This window comes from Narcine bancroftii, unplaced genomic scaffold, assembly GCF_036971445.1.
Source record: "Narcine bancroftii isolate sNarBan1 unplaced genomic scaffold, sNarBan1.hap1 Scaffold_137, whole genome shotgun sequence".
NCBI lineage: Eukaryota > Metazoa > Chordata > Chondrichthyes > Torpediniformes > Narcinidae > Narcine > Narcine bancroftii.
Genome location: NW_027211872.1, coordinates 111,331 through 128,476, shown reverse-complemented (window position 1 = coordinate 128,476; position 17,146 = coordinate 111,331). Strand labels below are relative to the sequence as shown.

The following is a 17,146-nucleotide window of genomic DNA, read 5'->3' as shown; positions in this document are numbered from 1 at the left end:
ACCCCCCCCCTCAGCCTCGCGGGTCCCCGACTACCACACACCCTAATGTCACCCCGCCACAAACTCCCTCACGGTTCCCCGGCCCCACCTCACAACCATCTCCCCGCCCGTTCCCCTCCGAGCTCCGGCCGCCCCGGACCCAAAGGGCGACCCGTGGAAACTCCCTCCTCCCTGGTCTCGCTCCCAAAATGCCCCGATTCCCGCCCGTGAAGCACCGACACGAACCTCTCCCGCTCGCGACCAACTGCTCCAAAGGCGGGAAAGATCAACAACATGGCGGCCCCCAGCGGTCGCTCTCGCGAGAGCTTGAGCCACCCCTCCACGGGATCTCTTCGCCAGCCCAGTCCCACTGGGGAAGGGGCCGAGAGCTGCCTCGGGCCTCCAGTCCATCTCCCGTTCAGGCTGCACATTTCCACACCAGGACCTGCCCCACATTCCCCCCCAAGATTCCAGTCCATCCCACCTCCACCACCTTGGCCCAAAGCTCATTCCACGCTCCCACCCCCCTCTGAGGGAAGAAAATCCCCCTTCAATCTCAATCCATGTCCTCCTCTTTGAATCTCTCTCACTCTCCTTGGAAACAGCCTGTCCCCATGGACACGATCCGTCCCCCCTCACAATTTTCAAATCTTCCTCAATCTTCGACGCTCGATAGGAGTCACGTGATGGAGTAGTGGCCGGACGGTGAACTCCAGCCCTCTCCAGAAAAGTCGGGAAAAACGAGAGAAAATACAAAGGCACAGAAATACAAGTTAAAGAAAAGTGAATATAAAGGTGGAAAGAAGATGGAGACAAAAGGAGAAAAATCAAAATCAACGGAAAGAAGAGAGGAAGAGAAGACAACGGAGGAAAAAGGTGAAGGCCTTACCTGTCCGAAGAGGCCCGCTGTGGAGAGAAGACCCCACTACCTCAGGTCGGTAGAAAGAGAACTACAACAATGGCTCACAGAGCCGAGTAAAAGTGCGCAACCGCGCATGCGCGACTCCTCGCGCATGCGCGATGCGCATACAAAAAAACACACCGACGGGAGGGGGGACCAGCTGGGGAGTCGATCTCCACAGCCGGCAACGACAGCTGCAGAACACCTGCAGCAAGAAGACACCACAGAAGACAATGGAAACAAGAAAGAAGAGGAGGAAAGGGCAGCAAAGAAACAACAGATGGTCAACCTAGAGGAAGAAGAAGAGGAAGAGGAAGAGTACAGGGAAATAGAAGAAGAAAAGATAGGCAAGGTAAAGGAGGTACTTGCTCTTGTTAGAGGATACATGGAGTCATTTAAAGAATGGCAAACACAGGAATTCAATGATTTAAGAAGAAGAATAAACAACACAGAAAAGAAAATAAATAAAATGGATATGACCTTAACAGAAATGGGGAAAAAAATGGACAAGATGGAAGAACGGGCAATAGCAGCAGAAATGGAGGTAGAAGACTTAAAAAAGAAATTGGAGGAATCTAATAAAAAAACTAAAGAGACACAAGAATTACTAGCCCAAAAAATAGATATAATGGAAAATTATAACAGAAGAAATAACATAAAGATAGTGGGCCTTAAGGAAGATGTAGAAGGCAAGAATATGAGGGAGTTTATAAAAGAATGGATCCCTAAGGCCCTAGGATGTCCAGAACTACAGCAAGAAATGGAAATAGAAAGGGCACATAGAGCATTGGCCCCTAAACCACAACCACAACAAAAACCAAGATCTATTGTAGTAAAATTCCTAAGATATACTACAAGAGAAAAGGTGCTGGAGAAGACAATGGAAAAAGTAAGAGAGGGCAACAAACCACTGGAGTATAAAGGGCAAAAAATCTTCATTTATCCAGATATAAGCTTTGAACTCCTAAAGAAGAGAAAAGAATTCAATGCAGCAAAAGCGATTTTATGGAAGAAAGGATATAAATTTACACTGAAGCATCCTGCGGTATTGAAAATATTTATTCCAGGACAACAAAACAGACTATTCTCGGATCCAGAAGAAGCACGAAAATTTGCAGAACAATTACAAAAATAGACTGAGGGATGAAGACGGGTAATGAGAGCAAAAATTATCACGATTGATATGTATGTGGGTAAAGACAAAAATAGACTGAGGGATGAAGACGGGTAAGGAGGGTAAAAATGACCACGATTGATATGTATGCGGGTAAAGAGGTATAAGAGTGAATAGAGACAACGGGCATATGTGAAAGTATCTGTAATTAGAGGAAAACATAGAAAGTATAGACAAGAATTAATAAGGGAAGGTAATGGAATAGAGAGAATAAGGAGGGAACTAAAAGAGTGACCTTTGTGACATATAAAAAACGAAATCTTTTCTGGGGGGGGCTGGGTGGGGGGAAAAGAGCGGTCACTGCAAAATCAGTTGACGCTTGCGAGTGGATTCGCAAATCCAAATGGAGAGGGGAGATGTGGTTGTCCGACAAGGGATAAAGGGCAACTCAGGAGGGGAAGGGGAGATTGGGGATAAAGAAGATAGAAATAGGAGAATAAGGAAAATGTTGGATGTTGTAGGAATGTTGTCTGGTAAAGAGTTGAAAATAAGAAAACAGAAATGGAAAAGGAGGAAAGGTAATGATGGAAAAACGGAAAGAGAAGATAAACAAAATATAAAATGGCTACGCTGAACTATATGACTCTAAATATTAATGGAATACATAACCAAATTAAAAGGAAGAAACTACTAAATTTACTGAAAAAGGAAAAAATAGATATAGCATTTGTCCAAGAAACACATTTAACTGAATTGGAGCACAAGAAATTAAAGAGAGATTGGGTAGGACATGTAACAGCAGCATCGTATAATTCAAAAGCAAGAGGAGTGGCTATATTAATTAGCAAAAATGTGCCATTTAAAATAGAAGAGGAAATAATAGATCCAGCAGGGAGATATGTTATGATAAAATGTCAGATATATTCAGAGCTTTGGAATCTACTTAATATATATTCACCTAACGAAGAAGATCAAAAGTTTATGCAAGATATCTTTTTGAAGGTAGCTAATACGCAAGGGAACATACTAATAGGAGGGGATTTCAATCTGAATTTGGATCCAAATATGGATAAAACGGGGAAAAAAATTAACAGGAAGAACAAAGTAACCAAATTTATAATTAAATCAATGCAAGAAATGAAACTTGTGGACATATGGAGGAAACAAAACCCAAAAGAAAAGGAATACTCATACTACTCGACTAGACATAAAACATACTCAAGGATAGACCTATTCCTGTTATCAGCCCACATACAAGGGAGAGTTAGGAAAACGGAATATAAAGCTAGACTATTATCGGACCACTCACCCCTGTTATTGGCAATAGAGCTAGAAGACATCCCTCCAAGAATGTATAGATGGAGATTAAACCCCATGCTACTTAAAAGACAGGATTTTAGAGAATTTATTGAAAAACAATTAAAAATGTACTTTGAAGTAAATACGGAATCAGTGGAAGATAAGTTTATACTATGGGACGCAATGAAAGCATTCATTAGAGGGCAAATAATAAGTTATGCAACCAAGATGAAGAAGGACTATAATCAGGAAACAGAGCAGTTGGAAAGGGAAATAATAAACATAGAAAAAAAATTAGCAATAAAGGAAGATACAACCAAAAGAAGAGAATTGGCGGATAAAAAAATAAAATATGAAACATTACAAACATATAAGGTGGAGAAGAATATAATGAAGACAAAACAGAAATATTATGAACTAGGGGAAAAAACACACAAAATCCTAGCATGGCAGCTTAAGACAGAGCAAACTAAGAAAACGGTATTGGCAACAAGGAAAAAAGACAAACAAATTACATATAATCCAAAAGAAATTAAGGAAAACTTCAGAGAATTCTATGAACAATTATACCGAACCGAAAACGAAGGGAAAGAAGGGAAAATAGATGAATTTTTGACTAAAATTGAACTACCAAAACTACAAATAGAGGAACAAAATAAATTAACAGAACCATTTGGAACAGTAGAAATACAAGAGATAATAAAAAATTTACCAAATAATAAGACACCAGGAAAGGATGGACTCCCAATAGAATTCTACAAAACATTTAAAGACCTAATAATACCGCCCCTCCTGGATGTAATCAACCAGATTGATGAGACACAAAACTTACCAGATTCATGTAAAACAGCAATAATTACAGTGATACTAAAACAAGGGAAAGATCCACTCTCACCAGCGTCATATAGACCAATATCTCTGCTAAACACAGATTATAAGATAATAGCTAAACTATTAGCGAACAGATTAGCAGAACAGGTACCGAAAATGGTAAATTTAGACCAAACTGGATTTATCAAAAAAAGACGCACAACAGACAATATTTGTAAATTTATTAACTTAATTCATGCAGTAGAAGGAAATAAAGCACCGGCAGTAGCAGTTGCTTTAGACGCAGAGAAGGCCTTCGACAGAGTAGAATGGAATTACTTGTTCAAAGTATTGCAAAAATTCAGTTTACCGGAGAAGTATATTAATTGGATTAAAGCATTATATAAGGGACCGTTAGCGAAAGTGACAGTAAATGGACATGTATCAAAGCAATTTAACTTTAAAGAAAATAATAAGGAGATTTTTATGGAGAGGGGGGACAACATAGAACTTCTCCAGTATTACACCATCTCCTCAATATATGGAAGAAGATACATGTAGAAAGAAATAAAATAAATTACCAAATACCAAAACTAATATTGACGCAAAATAAGCTACTCCCTTTTACAATAGACAACCTTGCCTTTAGAAAATGGGAAAAAAAAGGGATTAAAAGAATAGAAAATTGTTTTTCAGGAAGTAGATTCTTATCCTTTGAACAAATGAGAGATAAGTACAATATAACGGGAGATACAGCGCTGGCATATTACCAACTGAGATCCTACTTGAAAGATAAATTAGGAAGCAACTTGAGTTTACCAGAGGGAAGTAACCTTGAATATGTGATTACAGATACAATGTTAATCAAAAGATTTATAAAAAATATGTATATTAAACTGCAAGAAAAGGAAAATGAGGAAACAAATGGTAAAACTAAACAAAAATGGGAACAAGATTTAAATATAAAGATAAAAAAGGAAACATGGGAGAAGTTATGCTCTGGAACGATGAGAAATACAATAAATACGAGGCTGCGTATGATACAATATAATTGGTTACACAGACTATACATTACACCGCAAAAGTTAAATAAATGGGACCCAACAGTATCTGATAGATGTTTTCGATGTAAAAAAGAAAGGGGAACAACAATTCATGCAATCTGGACATGTGAGAGAGTAGAAAAATTTTGGGATGATCTCAATCAGATATTAAATAAAATAACAGAAAACAATATACCAAAGAATCCAGAGATCTTTCTCCTAAGTAACATAAAAAATAAAGAATTTGGAATTGACTTGGAGGATGCACAAAAAAGATTTGTTAAGATAGCCCTAGCTGTAGCAAAAAAATGTATTATGTCAACCTGGAAATTGGAAGATAATTTGAAAATACAACAATGGTATATAGAAATGAATAAATGTATTCCATTAGAAAAAATAACATATAGTTTAAGAAATAATATTGAAATATTCGAACAAGTATGGGAGCCTTACATTAAATACAATAGCGAAAACCTACCGGGAACAAACATTACCTAAGTTGATGGAAGGAGAAGAGAAGAAAAAAATGGACTCAGTAGAATTTCTGGTGTATTTTTGTTGAATGACAACATTGTCTAACTGAATTAATGCAACCTAGATTGTATAACTAAAATGGATGAGAGGGGGGAGGGATGGGGGGGTGGCTTGGGAGGAGGGAGGGGGGAGGGAGAAAAAGTCACTGTAAATGTGTGGAAAAGAAAAAGTGTATATCATGGCTATTGTGATTTATGGTGTGAAAAATAAAAAATTAAAAAAAAAAAAAAAAAAAAAAAAAAAAAAAAAAAAAAAAAACTTACAGGCCGATAGTTGCCAGGCTTCCTCCTTGAACCCTTTTTAAATAACGGAACCACATGCGCAATGCGCCAATCCTCCGGCACTATCCCCATATCTAATGACATTTGAAAAATTACCGCCAGAGCCTCTGCTATTTCCTCCTTCACTTCTCTCAATGTCCTGGGGAAGATCCCGTCTGGTCCCGGAGACTTATCCACCTTTATATTCTTCAAAAGCCTTAAAACTACACCTTTTGTAATCTCTATATTCCCCATATTTACCCAATTTGCTTTTTTTATCCCACATCTCCCAACATCCTTCTCCTTAGTGAATACCGAAGAAAAGAAACTGTTCAATATCTCCCCCATTTCTCTAGGTTCCACACACAGTTTTCCACTCTGATTTTCTAAGGGACCAATTTTGAGGGGGGACCCAGAAGGCTGAGGGGGGAAGGGGACGGGGACCCAGAAGGCTGAGGGGGGAAGGGGACGGGGACCCAGAAGGTTGAGGAGGTACGATGACCCAGAGGGCGGAGGGGGGACCGGGACGTGGACCCAGAAGGCTGAGGGCACCTGCGAGGCTGAAGGTGGGGGTGGGAACCCGCGTGGTTTGGGGGATCCGTATGGTTGAGGGGATCGGAGAACTGCGAGTGTGAGGGGGACCCGTGAGGTTGAGGGAATCCCGGCCCCATGGATGGGAATGAGCAGGAAGGTCTGCTGGTCAGTGGGACAAGAATATCAGTTCACCACAGACTGTAAGCTTTCAGCTCTGTAATGAGACGTCATTAACTATGACACCGACAGCCCAACCCTCTTTCTCCCAGTTTCACTGCAGACATTGGAAGACGGTCCTCTTTAAATTCTACAAATATGTTAATGGTAAGAGGAAAGCTAGAGGACCAAAGCTAGGGGACGGGACCCAGAAGGCTGAGGGGGGAGAGGGACAGGGATCCAAAAGGCTGAGAGGGACGGGGATCCAAAAGGCTGAGGGGGGACGGGGACGGGGATCCAGAGGGCTGAGGGGGGACGGGGACCCAGAAGGCTGAGGGGGGACGGGGACCCAGAAGGCTGAGATCCAAAAAGCTGAGGGGGGACGGGGACGGGGATCCAGAAGGCTGAGGGGTCCCCGTCCCCCCTCAGCCGTCTGGGTCCCCGTCCCCCCACAGCCTTCTGGGTCCCCGTCCCCCCTCAGCCCTCTGGATCCCCGTCCCCGTCCCCCCTCAGCTTTTTGGATCTCAGCCTTCTGGGTCCCCGTCCCCCCTCAGCCTTCTGGGTCCCCGTCCCCCCTCAGCCCTCTGGATCCCCGTCCCCGTCCCCCCTCAGCCTTTTGGATCCCCGTCCCTCTCAGCCTTTTGGATCCCTGTCCCTCTCCCCCCTCAGCCTTCTGGGTCCCCGTCCCCCCTCAGCCTTCTGGGTCCCCGTTCCCCCTCAGACTTCTAGGTCACCGTCCCCGTCCGCCCTCAGCCTTCTGGGTCCCCGTCCCCACTCAGCCTTCTGGGTCCCCGTCCCTCCTCAGCCTTCTGGGTCCCCGTCCCCCCTCAGCCTTCTGGGTCCACGTCCCACCTCAGCCTTCTGGGTCCCCGTCCCCCCTCAGCCTTCTGGGTCCCCGTCGCCCCTCAGCCTTCTGGGTCCCCGTCCCCCCTCAGCCTTCTGGGTCCCCGTCCCCCCTCAGCCTTCTCGGTCCCCGTCCCCCCTCAGCCTTCTGGGTCCCCGTCCCCGTCCCCCCTCAGCCTTCTGGGTCCCAGTCCCCCCTCAGCCTTCTGGGAACCGGTCCCTCCTCAGCCTTCTGGGTCCCCGTCCCCCCTCAGCCTTCTGGGTCCACGTCCCCCCTCAGCCTTCTGGGTCCCCGTTCACCCTCAGCCTTCTGGGTCCCCGTCCCCCTCAGCCTTCTGGGTCCCGGTCCCCCCTCAGCCTTCTGGGTCCCCGTCCCCACACAGCCTTCTGGCTCGCCGTCCCCTCTCAGCCTCTGGGTCGCCGTCCCCCTCAGCCTTCTGGGTCCCCGTCCCCCCTCAGCCGTCTGGGTCCCCGTCCCCCCACAGCCTTCTGGGTCCCCGTCCCCCCTCAGCCCTCTGGATCCCCGTCCCCCCTCAGCCTTCTGGGTCCCCGTCCCCCCTCAGCCTTCTGGGTCCCAGTTCCCCCTCAGCCTTCTGGGTCCCCGTCCCCCCTCAGCCTTCTGGGTCCACGCCCTCGCTCAGCCTTCTGGGTCTCCGTCCTCCCTCAGCCTTCTGGGTCCCAGTTCCCCCTCAGCCTTCTGGGTCCCCGTCCCAGTTCCCCCTCAGCCTTCTGGGTCCCCGTCCCCGTCCCCCCTCAGCCTTCTGGGTCCCCGTCCCCGTCACCCCTCAGCCTTCTGGGTCCCCGACCCCCTCAGCCTTCTGGGTCCCCGTCCCCCCTCAGCCTTCTGGGTCCCCGTCCCCCCTCAGCCTTCTGGGTCCCCGTCCCCCCTCAGCCTTCTGGGTCCCCGTCCCCCCTCAGCCTTCTGGGTCCCCGTCCCCCCTCAGCCTTTGGGTCCCCGTCCCCCCTCAGCCTTCTGGGTCCTGATCACCCTCACCCTTCTGGGTCCTGATCACCCTCACCCTTCTGGGTCCTGATCACCCTCACCCCTCTGGGTCCTGATCACCCTCACCCCTCTGGGTCCTGATCAACCTCACCCCTCTGGGTCCTGATCACCCTCACCCTTCTGGGTCCTGATCACCCTCACCCCTCTGGGTCCTGATCACCCTCACCCCTCTGGGTCCTGATCACCCTCACCCCTCTGGCGGGACCCCCTCACCCTTCTGGGTCCTTGTCCCCTCTCCCAGCAGCCTCACCATTCCCCTGCCCCCCTCAGCCTCGCGAGTCCCTGACCCCCCCTCAGCCTCGCGGGTCCCCGACGCCCCCCTCAGCCTCGCGGGTCCCCGACGCCCCCCTCAGCCTCGCGGGTCCCCGACACCCACCCCTCAGCCTCGCGTGTCCCCGACACCCCCCCTCAGCCTCGCGGGTCCCCGACCCCCCCCTCTCAACCTCGCGGGTCACCGACCCCCGCCTCAGCCTCGCGGGTCCCCCGACCCCCCTCAGACTCGCGGGTCCCCCGACCCCCCTCAGCCTCGCGGGTCCCCCGACCCCCCTCAGCCTCGCGGGTCCCCCAACCCCCCTCAGCCTCGCGGGCCCCGACTCCCCTCAGACTCGCGGGCCCCCTCAGTCTCGCGGGTCCCCCTCCCCCCCTCAGCCTCGCGGACCCGACCCCCCCCTCTCAGCCTCGCGGGCCCCGACCCCCCCCTCAGCCTCGCGGGCCCCGACCCCCCCCTCAGCCTCGCGGGCCCCGACCCCCCCCTCAGCCTCACGGACCCCGACCCCGCTCAACCTCGCGGGCCCCGAGCCCCCCTTCAGCCTCTCGGGCCCCGACCCCCCTCAGCCTCGCGGGTCCCCGACTACCACACACCTAATGTCACCCCGCCACAAACTCCCTCACGGTTCCCCGGCCCCACCTCACAACCATCTCCCCGCCAGTTCCCCTCCGAGCTCCGGCCGCCCCGGACCCAAAGGGCGACCCGTGGAAACTCCCTCCTCCCTGGTCTCGCTCCCAAAATGCCCCGATTCCCGCCCGTGAAGCACCGACACGAACCTCTCCCGCTCGAGACCAACTGCTCCAAAGGCGGGAAAGATCAACAACATGGCGGCCCCCAGGGGTCGCTCTCGCGAGAGCTTGAGCCACCCCTCCACGGGATCTCTTGCCAGCCCAGTCCCACTGGGGAAGGGGCCGAGAGCTGCCTCGGGCCTCCAGTCCATCTCCCCTTCAGGCTGCACATTTCCACACCAGGACCTGCCCCACATTCCCCCCCAAGATTCCAGTCCATCCCACCTCCACCACCTTGGCCCAAAACTCATTCCACGCTCCCACCCCCCTCTGAGGGAAGAAAATCCCCCTTCAATCTCAATCCATGTCCTCCTCTTTGAATCTCTCTCACTCTCCTTGGAAACAGCCTGTCCCCATGGACACGATCCGTCCCCCCTCACAATTTTCAAATCTTCCTCAATCTTCTACGCTCCAGGGAATAAAGTCCCAGCCTGTCCAACCTTCCCCTGGAACTCAAACCCCGAAAGCCAGAACACCTTCTTGTCCCTCTCCACGACGCGCTGTCTCATTCCTATCCTTCCTCTCCTCCAGCCACCCAAACGGCACACAATGTTCCCAAGTTGGCCTCACCCATGCCTCGTCCAACTTCCTCGTGGCCTCCCACCTCCTGCACTCAATCCTCTCATTTCTGAAGGCCAAAATACCAGAAGCTTTCTTCACTCCCCCCACCACCCCCCCCCCCCATCTCCACATGGGACTCCACTTTCGGGCAGTTCTGTACCACAGTTCCTCAATCCCTTTGTTTGACAACACTCCTCAATGGTGTACCATTTAACATTCAAACTCTTACGTTTTAAGAATCAATTGCAGAGATCCATGGATGTGGGGAGTCAGGAGGGTTAGGGACTGGGTGCAGGTCGACGAGACTGGCAGAATGATATTTCACCATGGACGAGAAGGGCTGAAGGGTCTCTTTTCTTTGCTGTGGTGTTTCTAGGTAGAGTTCACACCATTCTCAGGAAGGAGGATGAGCAGACAGATGTCATGGTCCAAGGGTAGGAAAGGTGATGAGATCCTGCCAGGAGAGACGAGGGAGTTAAGTGCGAAGGTGAAGGGCACAACCAAGGGGTCTCTCTCTCTCTGTCTGTGTGTGTGTGTGTGTCACTACGACTGTGTGTGACTCTCTCTGTCTGTGTGTCTCTCTGTCTGTGTGTCTCTCTGTCTGTGTGTCTCTCTGTCTGTGTGTCTCTCTCTGTCTGTGTCTCTCTCTCTGTCTGTGTCTCTCTCTCTTTCTGTGTCTCTCTCTGTCTGTGTCTCTCTGTCTGTGTGTGTCTGTCTGTGTGTGTCTGTCTGTGTGTGTCTGTCTGTGTGTGTCTGTCTGTGTGTGTCTCTCTGTCTCTCTCGCTGTCAGTGTCTCTCTCTCTGTCTCTGTCTGTGTGTGTTTCTGTGTGTGTGTGTCTGTGTATCTGTCTCTCTGTGTCTGTGTGTGTGTCTGTCTGTCTGGGTATGTGTGTGTCTCTCTCGGTGTCTCTCTGTCTGTTTGTGTGTGTGTCTCTCTCTGTGTCTCTGTGTGTGTCACTGTCTGTGTGTCTCTCTCCCTCTGTCTAAATGAGTGTCTCTGTGTCTGTATGTGTGTGTGTCTCTCTCTCTGTCTGTGTATCTGTGTGTGTCTCTGTATCTGCGTGTCTCTGTGTCTGTGTGTGTCTCTGTCTCTCTGTGTGTCTCTCTGTGTGTCTGTCTCTGTCTGTGTGTGTGTCTGTCTCTCTGTCGTGTGTGTATCTCTCTCTGTCTCTATGTGTGTCTCTCTGTCTCTGTGTGTGTGTCTCTCTCTCTCCGTCTGTGTGTGTCTCTCTCCGTCTATGTGTGTCTATCTGTCTGTCTGTGTCTCTGTCTGTGTGTGTCTGTCTGTCTCTCTGTCAGTGTCTCTCTCTCCGTCTGTGTGTGTCTCTCTCCGTCTGTGTGTGTCTATCTGTCTGTGTGTGTCTCTGTCTGTGTGTGTCTGTCTGTCTCTCTGTCTCGCTGTCAGTGTCTCTCTCTCTGTCTGTGTGTGTTTCTGTGTGTGTCTCTCTGTGTGCATGTGTGTCCGTGTGTGTGTGTATCTGTCTCTCTGTGTCTGTGTGTGTGTGTCTGTCTGGGTATGTGTGTGTCTCTCTCTCAGTGTCTCTAATATGTGCTTATTCATTACCCACCATTGTCCATCCCTACTGATGGTGCAGGCTTTGTTCCCCAAGGCGTCCGTATTGGCTGTCCATAGACCATCTCTGCCCCAACGCATTCCTCGGTGTCACCTACGTTAAAATCAAGATGGCATCAGCACCTTTTTGGGCACTTTTAGCCGTGTTTCCTCAGTTGTTCTGGCCAGTTTTGTGTTTCGTTCACATATTCCTGCTGCCTGGAGTTAATGGCACTCGTGGAAGATTGCCAGTTCCTGAAACAATTCTTCATTTATCTTATTTGTAACATTTTTACATTTAATTTAACATATGCATTAAAAAACTTAAATTTCTTCTTTGAAAATAAGATAAAATTAATGCATAGTGATTTAAAAAGTAACCCCTCCCACAGCTGCCCAATAGAAAACAATAAAGAGAGAAAACATCTAGATAGTATTTATAAAAATTGAGCAAAACTCTCAAATAAAATCTTGCTTTTCTTGGTTAATAGGAGTCAGAAAGTTCGTGTTGGGTGATTAAAACTTAATTCCTACAATTAGTAAATACACATCCCAAATCTTCAAAAGAGAAATTCAAATTTGTTCCGTGAATTCGATGTAATTATTTCAAGTGGGATACAACGGGCTATTTCAGTGTGGCCATCGACCCATTCCCAAATACGCATCGGACTTCCAAGTTACTGCCACACATTTTACCCCTATAACAATTACAGCACAGAAACAGGTCATTTGGCCCTTCTTGTCTGCACTGAACTAAATACTCTCCTCTCGTACCACCTCTCTGCATTCCCCTCCCCTCCAATTTTCCCTGAAATGACAAAATGGACCCAGCCGCCACTATTTCTCCCGGAAGCTCACTCCACTGAACCACCACTCTGAGTCAAGAAGATCCCCCTCATGTTACTTCCAAACTTTTGCCTCTTAACTCAATACCTCCTGTTTCAATCTCTGCTCCCCGCAATGAAAAAAGTCTCTCCACATCAATTCGTTCTATCCTCCTAGTAATTTTAAAGACCGCAATCAAATCCCCTCTCAACCATCTACAATCCAAAGAATAAAGACATCATTTGCTCAATCTTTCTTTGTAATCTAGTTGCTGATATCCAGGTAACATTGACGTAAATCTTCTCTGCACCCTCTCGACTTTGTTGATAGCTTTCCTCTCATCTGGTGACCAGAACTGCACACAGTACTCTCAACAGGGCCTCACCAATACCTTGTCTAGTCTCAACCTCACTGCCCGACTCCAGTATTCTATGCTATGGTTGATTAAGGCCTGCTATTTGAACAGATACTTTTCGAGGTACTCTCTGATTACCCTCCAATAATTAACCTATCACTGTCAGGCTCACCTGGTTGGCTTTTGAAGCCGTTTTTAAACAAAGGAACATTAGATTACATCCATTCCTCTGGCTCCTCACCCGTGGATAAACAGGTTTTAAATATTTCTGTCAGAGCCCTTGCAATTTCTACTCTTCTTTCCCTCAAGGCCAAGGGAATATCATGTCAGACCTCCATCCACCAACAGACAAAAATCAGCCATCACAAGGTGAAGGCAGGACAGTAGTCCCACCTCTCCAGCACGAGTCACCCCAGGATCAAATCAGCACTGACTGCAAGAAGTTTCTACATCCTCTCGGTGTCTGTGTGGATTTCCTCCCACACTCCACAGCTCAAGGGGGCCGTAAGTTCATTGGCGATTTGGGAAGCTCAAGGCCATGGGGTGGAAGTGCACATTCTGGTCCTGGGGCCATCAATTCAATTCAACAGCACAGATGAACCTTTGGGCACGACCTGATCTTTTTCTGGTTTCAAACTCATTATTTTTGAAAATTGTATGTGCACCTCTAATGCAACACGACTGCTGCAAAACAGGCTTCATGATACATATCCATGACAAGAACTCGGGAGAATCAGATTTGGTTACTAGACTTTTGAACAGAACAGTATCTGGACATTTTATCCCTAAACTGAAACTTTATAGACATACAGAACAAAAAGAGGGCAAAACAAGCTTGTGTCTCACCAATACCACAATTCACGGCACTTTTTAAGTTCTCAAGGGTGGCAGAAAACACAAAGAACAGACAAACTCCTTCCACATTGTCACTTTGAGAGCTTTGGACTCACCATGCTATAAATATTGCCAAGCCATCACTCCAAATCAATGACCAAAAGTACTGGCTGAGGGATAGATTTGAGACATTTTAACTGCTATGTAGCAATCAGGCACAAGGAAAATTGCTGCTTCCATTGTAAAGTATTTAAGAATCTCAGACCACAAACAACCTTCACCCCAAAAAACAAGCAATTCTCCACAATAAAACTAGGTTTCCTACCTGTCTGCAAGTATCTGCTCTCTTGAGTCTGAATGGCACAACTGGGGAAACCGTTTCAAACCCATGACCTGAAACAGCATATTCTCTTCCCCTAATTGGAGCTGTCTTGCAATTGGCCACCACTGCCCGAGCAAGAATGAACTGGGAGATCTCACACTTGCTCCTTCACAGGTGAGACCTCCCTGTGCATTGGAGCTCCATATTATCCATCTTGCTCTATTTTGTTAACCTTAATCAAGTCTCCTCTCATTCTCCAACACTCCCATGAAAAATAAAAATCATGTACCCTGTAGTTCGCGAGTCCGGACACCAGGTGGTGGTATTATACCTAGATCTCTCTCTCTCCCTTGCTTCATGCATGCAGTACTCAGTGTGAACAGGCGGTGGCAGCACTTTACAGCCCTTGCAATCTGCAGCTTGGACAGTAATGGTTGGTTTGCACCAAGATTGAAGATTTGGAGATTTCCCATTGATTGGCAGAGAACATACTCGACATCACATCCAACCCTGAGATTCCCTTTTTTCTGTGGACACGGCCGAATTACCACGAATGGGTCGTGCAAAAATAAACGGTTCAGTGGAAACCTGGAAAGATAAAAGAATTGAAAACAAAGAAAATCAATAAAGTGCTGCAAGAGTCCTGAAATGAGTTCCTGATTGAGTTTGTTGTTGAGGAGTCTGAAGGTGGAGGGAGAGCAGCTGTTCCTGAACCTGGGGGTCTGAGTCTTGAGGCACCGAGAATTCTTTCCTGATGGCAGCAGTGAGAAGAGAAAGAGAGAGTGTGGATCTTTGGTGATTGCTGATGTTTTCTGACAGCACCATTCCCTGTCGATAAACTCAATAGTGGGGAGAGTTTTGTCTGTGATGTCCTGGGCTGTGTCCACGACCTTTTGGAGGGCTTTATTCTCAGGGGTATTGGTGTCCCCATACCAGACCATGATGCAGCCAGTCAGCACACTTTCCACCACATCTCTGTCAAAATTTGCCAGGGTTTCTGGTGTCATCCCAAACCTCCACAAACCCCTGAGGAATTAGAGGCGCTGACATGCTTTCTTCACGAGGACATTGGTGTTGGGTCCAGGAAGAATTTTTGAGATGGTGACTCCCAAGAACCTAAATTCGCTCACCCTCTCCACCCCTGATCCCCCAATCATCACTGGATTTTAAACCTCTGGCTTTCCATTCCTGAACTCAACAATCAACTCCTTGGTTTTGGTGACATTGAGTGCGAGGTTGTTGTTGATGCACCATTCAGCTCGGTTTTCAAACTCCCTCCTGCATGTGGACTCATCCCCTTCCTTTATACAACCCACGTCCGTGGTATCGTCAGCAAATTTGGAGGGGATATTGTTGATGTACCGAGCCACACAGTCGTGGGTGTAAAGTGAGTAGAGTGGGGGCTAAGAACACAGCCCTGTGGTGCTCTGGTACTGATGGAGATCGTGGAGGGGATATTCTTACCAACCTTCACTGATTGTGGTCTGGAGGTGTTAACTCCCAGGTCTTGGAGTTTGCTGGTCAGTTTGGAGGGGATGATGGTGTTAAATGCCGAGCTGTAGTTGATAAAGAGCATCTTTACTGTTCAGGTGCTCCAGGGATTGGTGTAGGGCCAGTAAGACAACATCTGCTGTTATTATGAGAGGCGAACTGGAATGGATCCACATCACCACTCAGACAGGAGCCTTTCCAAACACTTCTTCACTGTTAATGCAAGTGCAACTGGTCGATAGTCATTCAGGCAGGTGATTACACTCTTCTTGGGCTCCGGTGTGATTGACACCTGTTGGAAACAGATGGGGACCAGTCAGGATGCTTTCCTTGGATACCAGATGGCAGTTTGGCAGGGGGACGGGAACCACAATATGAGAGCAGAAGTTCAAAAGCATGAGGGGACATGTTCTGAGTTTGTCAAAAAAAAAGACAGGCAGAGGAAAAAAACAGATGGAGTCAGTCAGAGGGTTTGAAATGTCTATTTCAATGCAAGGAATAAAGGGGATGAACTTTGAGCATGGATCAGTATGTACAACTATGATGTTGTGACTGTTACAGAGTCTTGGTTGGAGGAAGGGCAGGATTTGCTGATGCAGGTCCTAGGGTTTGGGTTTAAAAGGAATAGAATGAGGGGTAGTGGGGTGGGGGGCGAATAATGTTACTGGTCAGGGATAGTATCCCAGCTATAGAAAGGGAGGAAATTGCAGAGGGGGTGTCCACTGAGACAGTGAGGATATTTAAAAGATATGGATAGAAGAAGAGTAGTAGCCTGTATTGTCATTTAAAACCAGGACACAGTTTAAAAATGAAATGACAGCCTCCAGAAACTACAATGCTAACCAGCAAACTGTGATTCCACATCAGGCAACACAAGATGCCATTTCAACTCCAGATAAAAGATCAAAACTACACAAGACTAAAATGCACCTATATAACGAGAAGAAAAAAGTCCCAACAATGGCACAGACTCGGGAACCTCCAGGCCAGGTTCACTCCAGTCACCGGGACATCTCCTCTGCAGATCAGACAGCCAGGCATACACCATTCACTCCAGGCGTCCAGATGCAGATCTGCCACAGCAGGTGGGGAAACAGAGGAGGAGAAAGCAAAGTAGGGAAACAGAGGGATGGAAATATCGAAGTGGAAACGGAGGGGGTGAAACGGAGGGAGACAAACAGAGGCGGGGAAACGGAGGCGGCAAAACAGGAAGGGAAACAGAGGCGTTGGAACAGATGGTTGGAATAAGAATAGAGGAAAGAGTGGTGGAGAAATCAAGGTAGGGAAAGAGAGACGGGGAATGAGAGACGGGGAATCAGAGGCGGGGATTCAGAGGGGGGAAAAGAGAGGCGGGGAAAGAGAGGCGGGGAAAGAGCCAGGGACTCTGAAGCAGGGAATCAAAGACGGGGAATCAGATTCGGGGAATCAGAGGTGGGGAATCAGAGGACGGAAAAGAGATGTGGGGAATGAGAGGCAGAGAAGGAGGTGCGGAAAAAACGCAGGGAAATAGAGGCAGGGTATCAGACGTGGGGAATCAGAGGCAGGAAATTAGAGGCGGGGAATCAGAGGGGGGAACAGAGATGTGGGGAAAGAGAGGCAGAGAAAGAGGCACGGAAATAGATGGAGGGAAAGAGAGGTGGTTAATCAGAGGTGGGGAATCAGACACGGGAAAAC

The 17,146-nt window shown here is 48.0% G+C and overlaps 1 long non-coding RNA gene across 1 annotated transcript; it reads right to left on the bottom strand.

The window, feature by feature from the left end:
• Positions 1-10,834: 10,834 nt before the first annotated feature.
• Positions 10,835-16,050, bottom strand: LOC138750419 (uncharacterized). Its single transcript, XR_011349327.1, has 3 exons — positions 15,450-16,050; positions 14,271-14,569; positions 10,835-11,760 (listed from the first exon to the last, which is right to left on the bottom strand). It is a non-coding gene; the product is annotated as an uncharacterized lncRNA (long non-coding RNA).
• Positions 16,051-17,146: the final 1,096 nt, after the last annotated feature.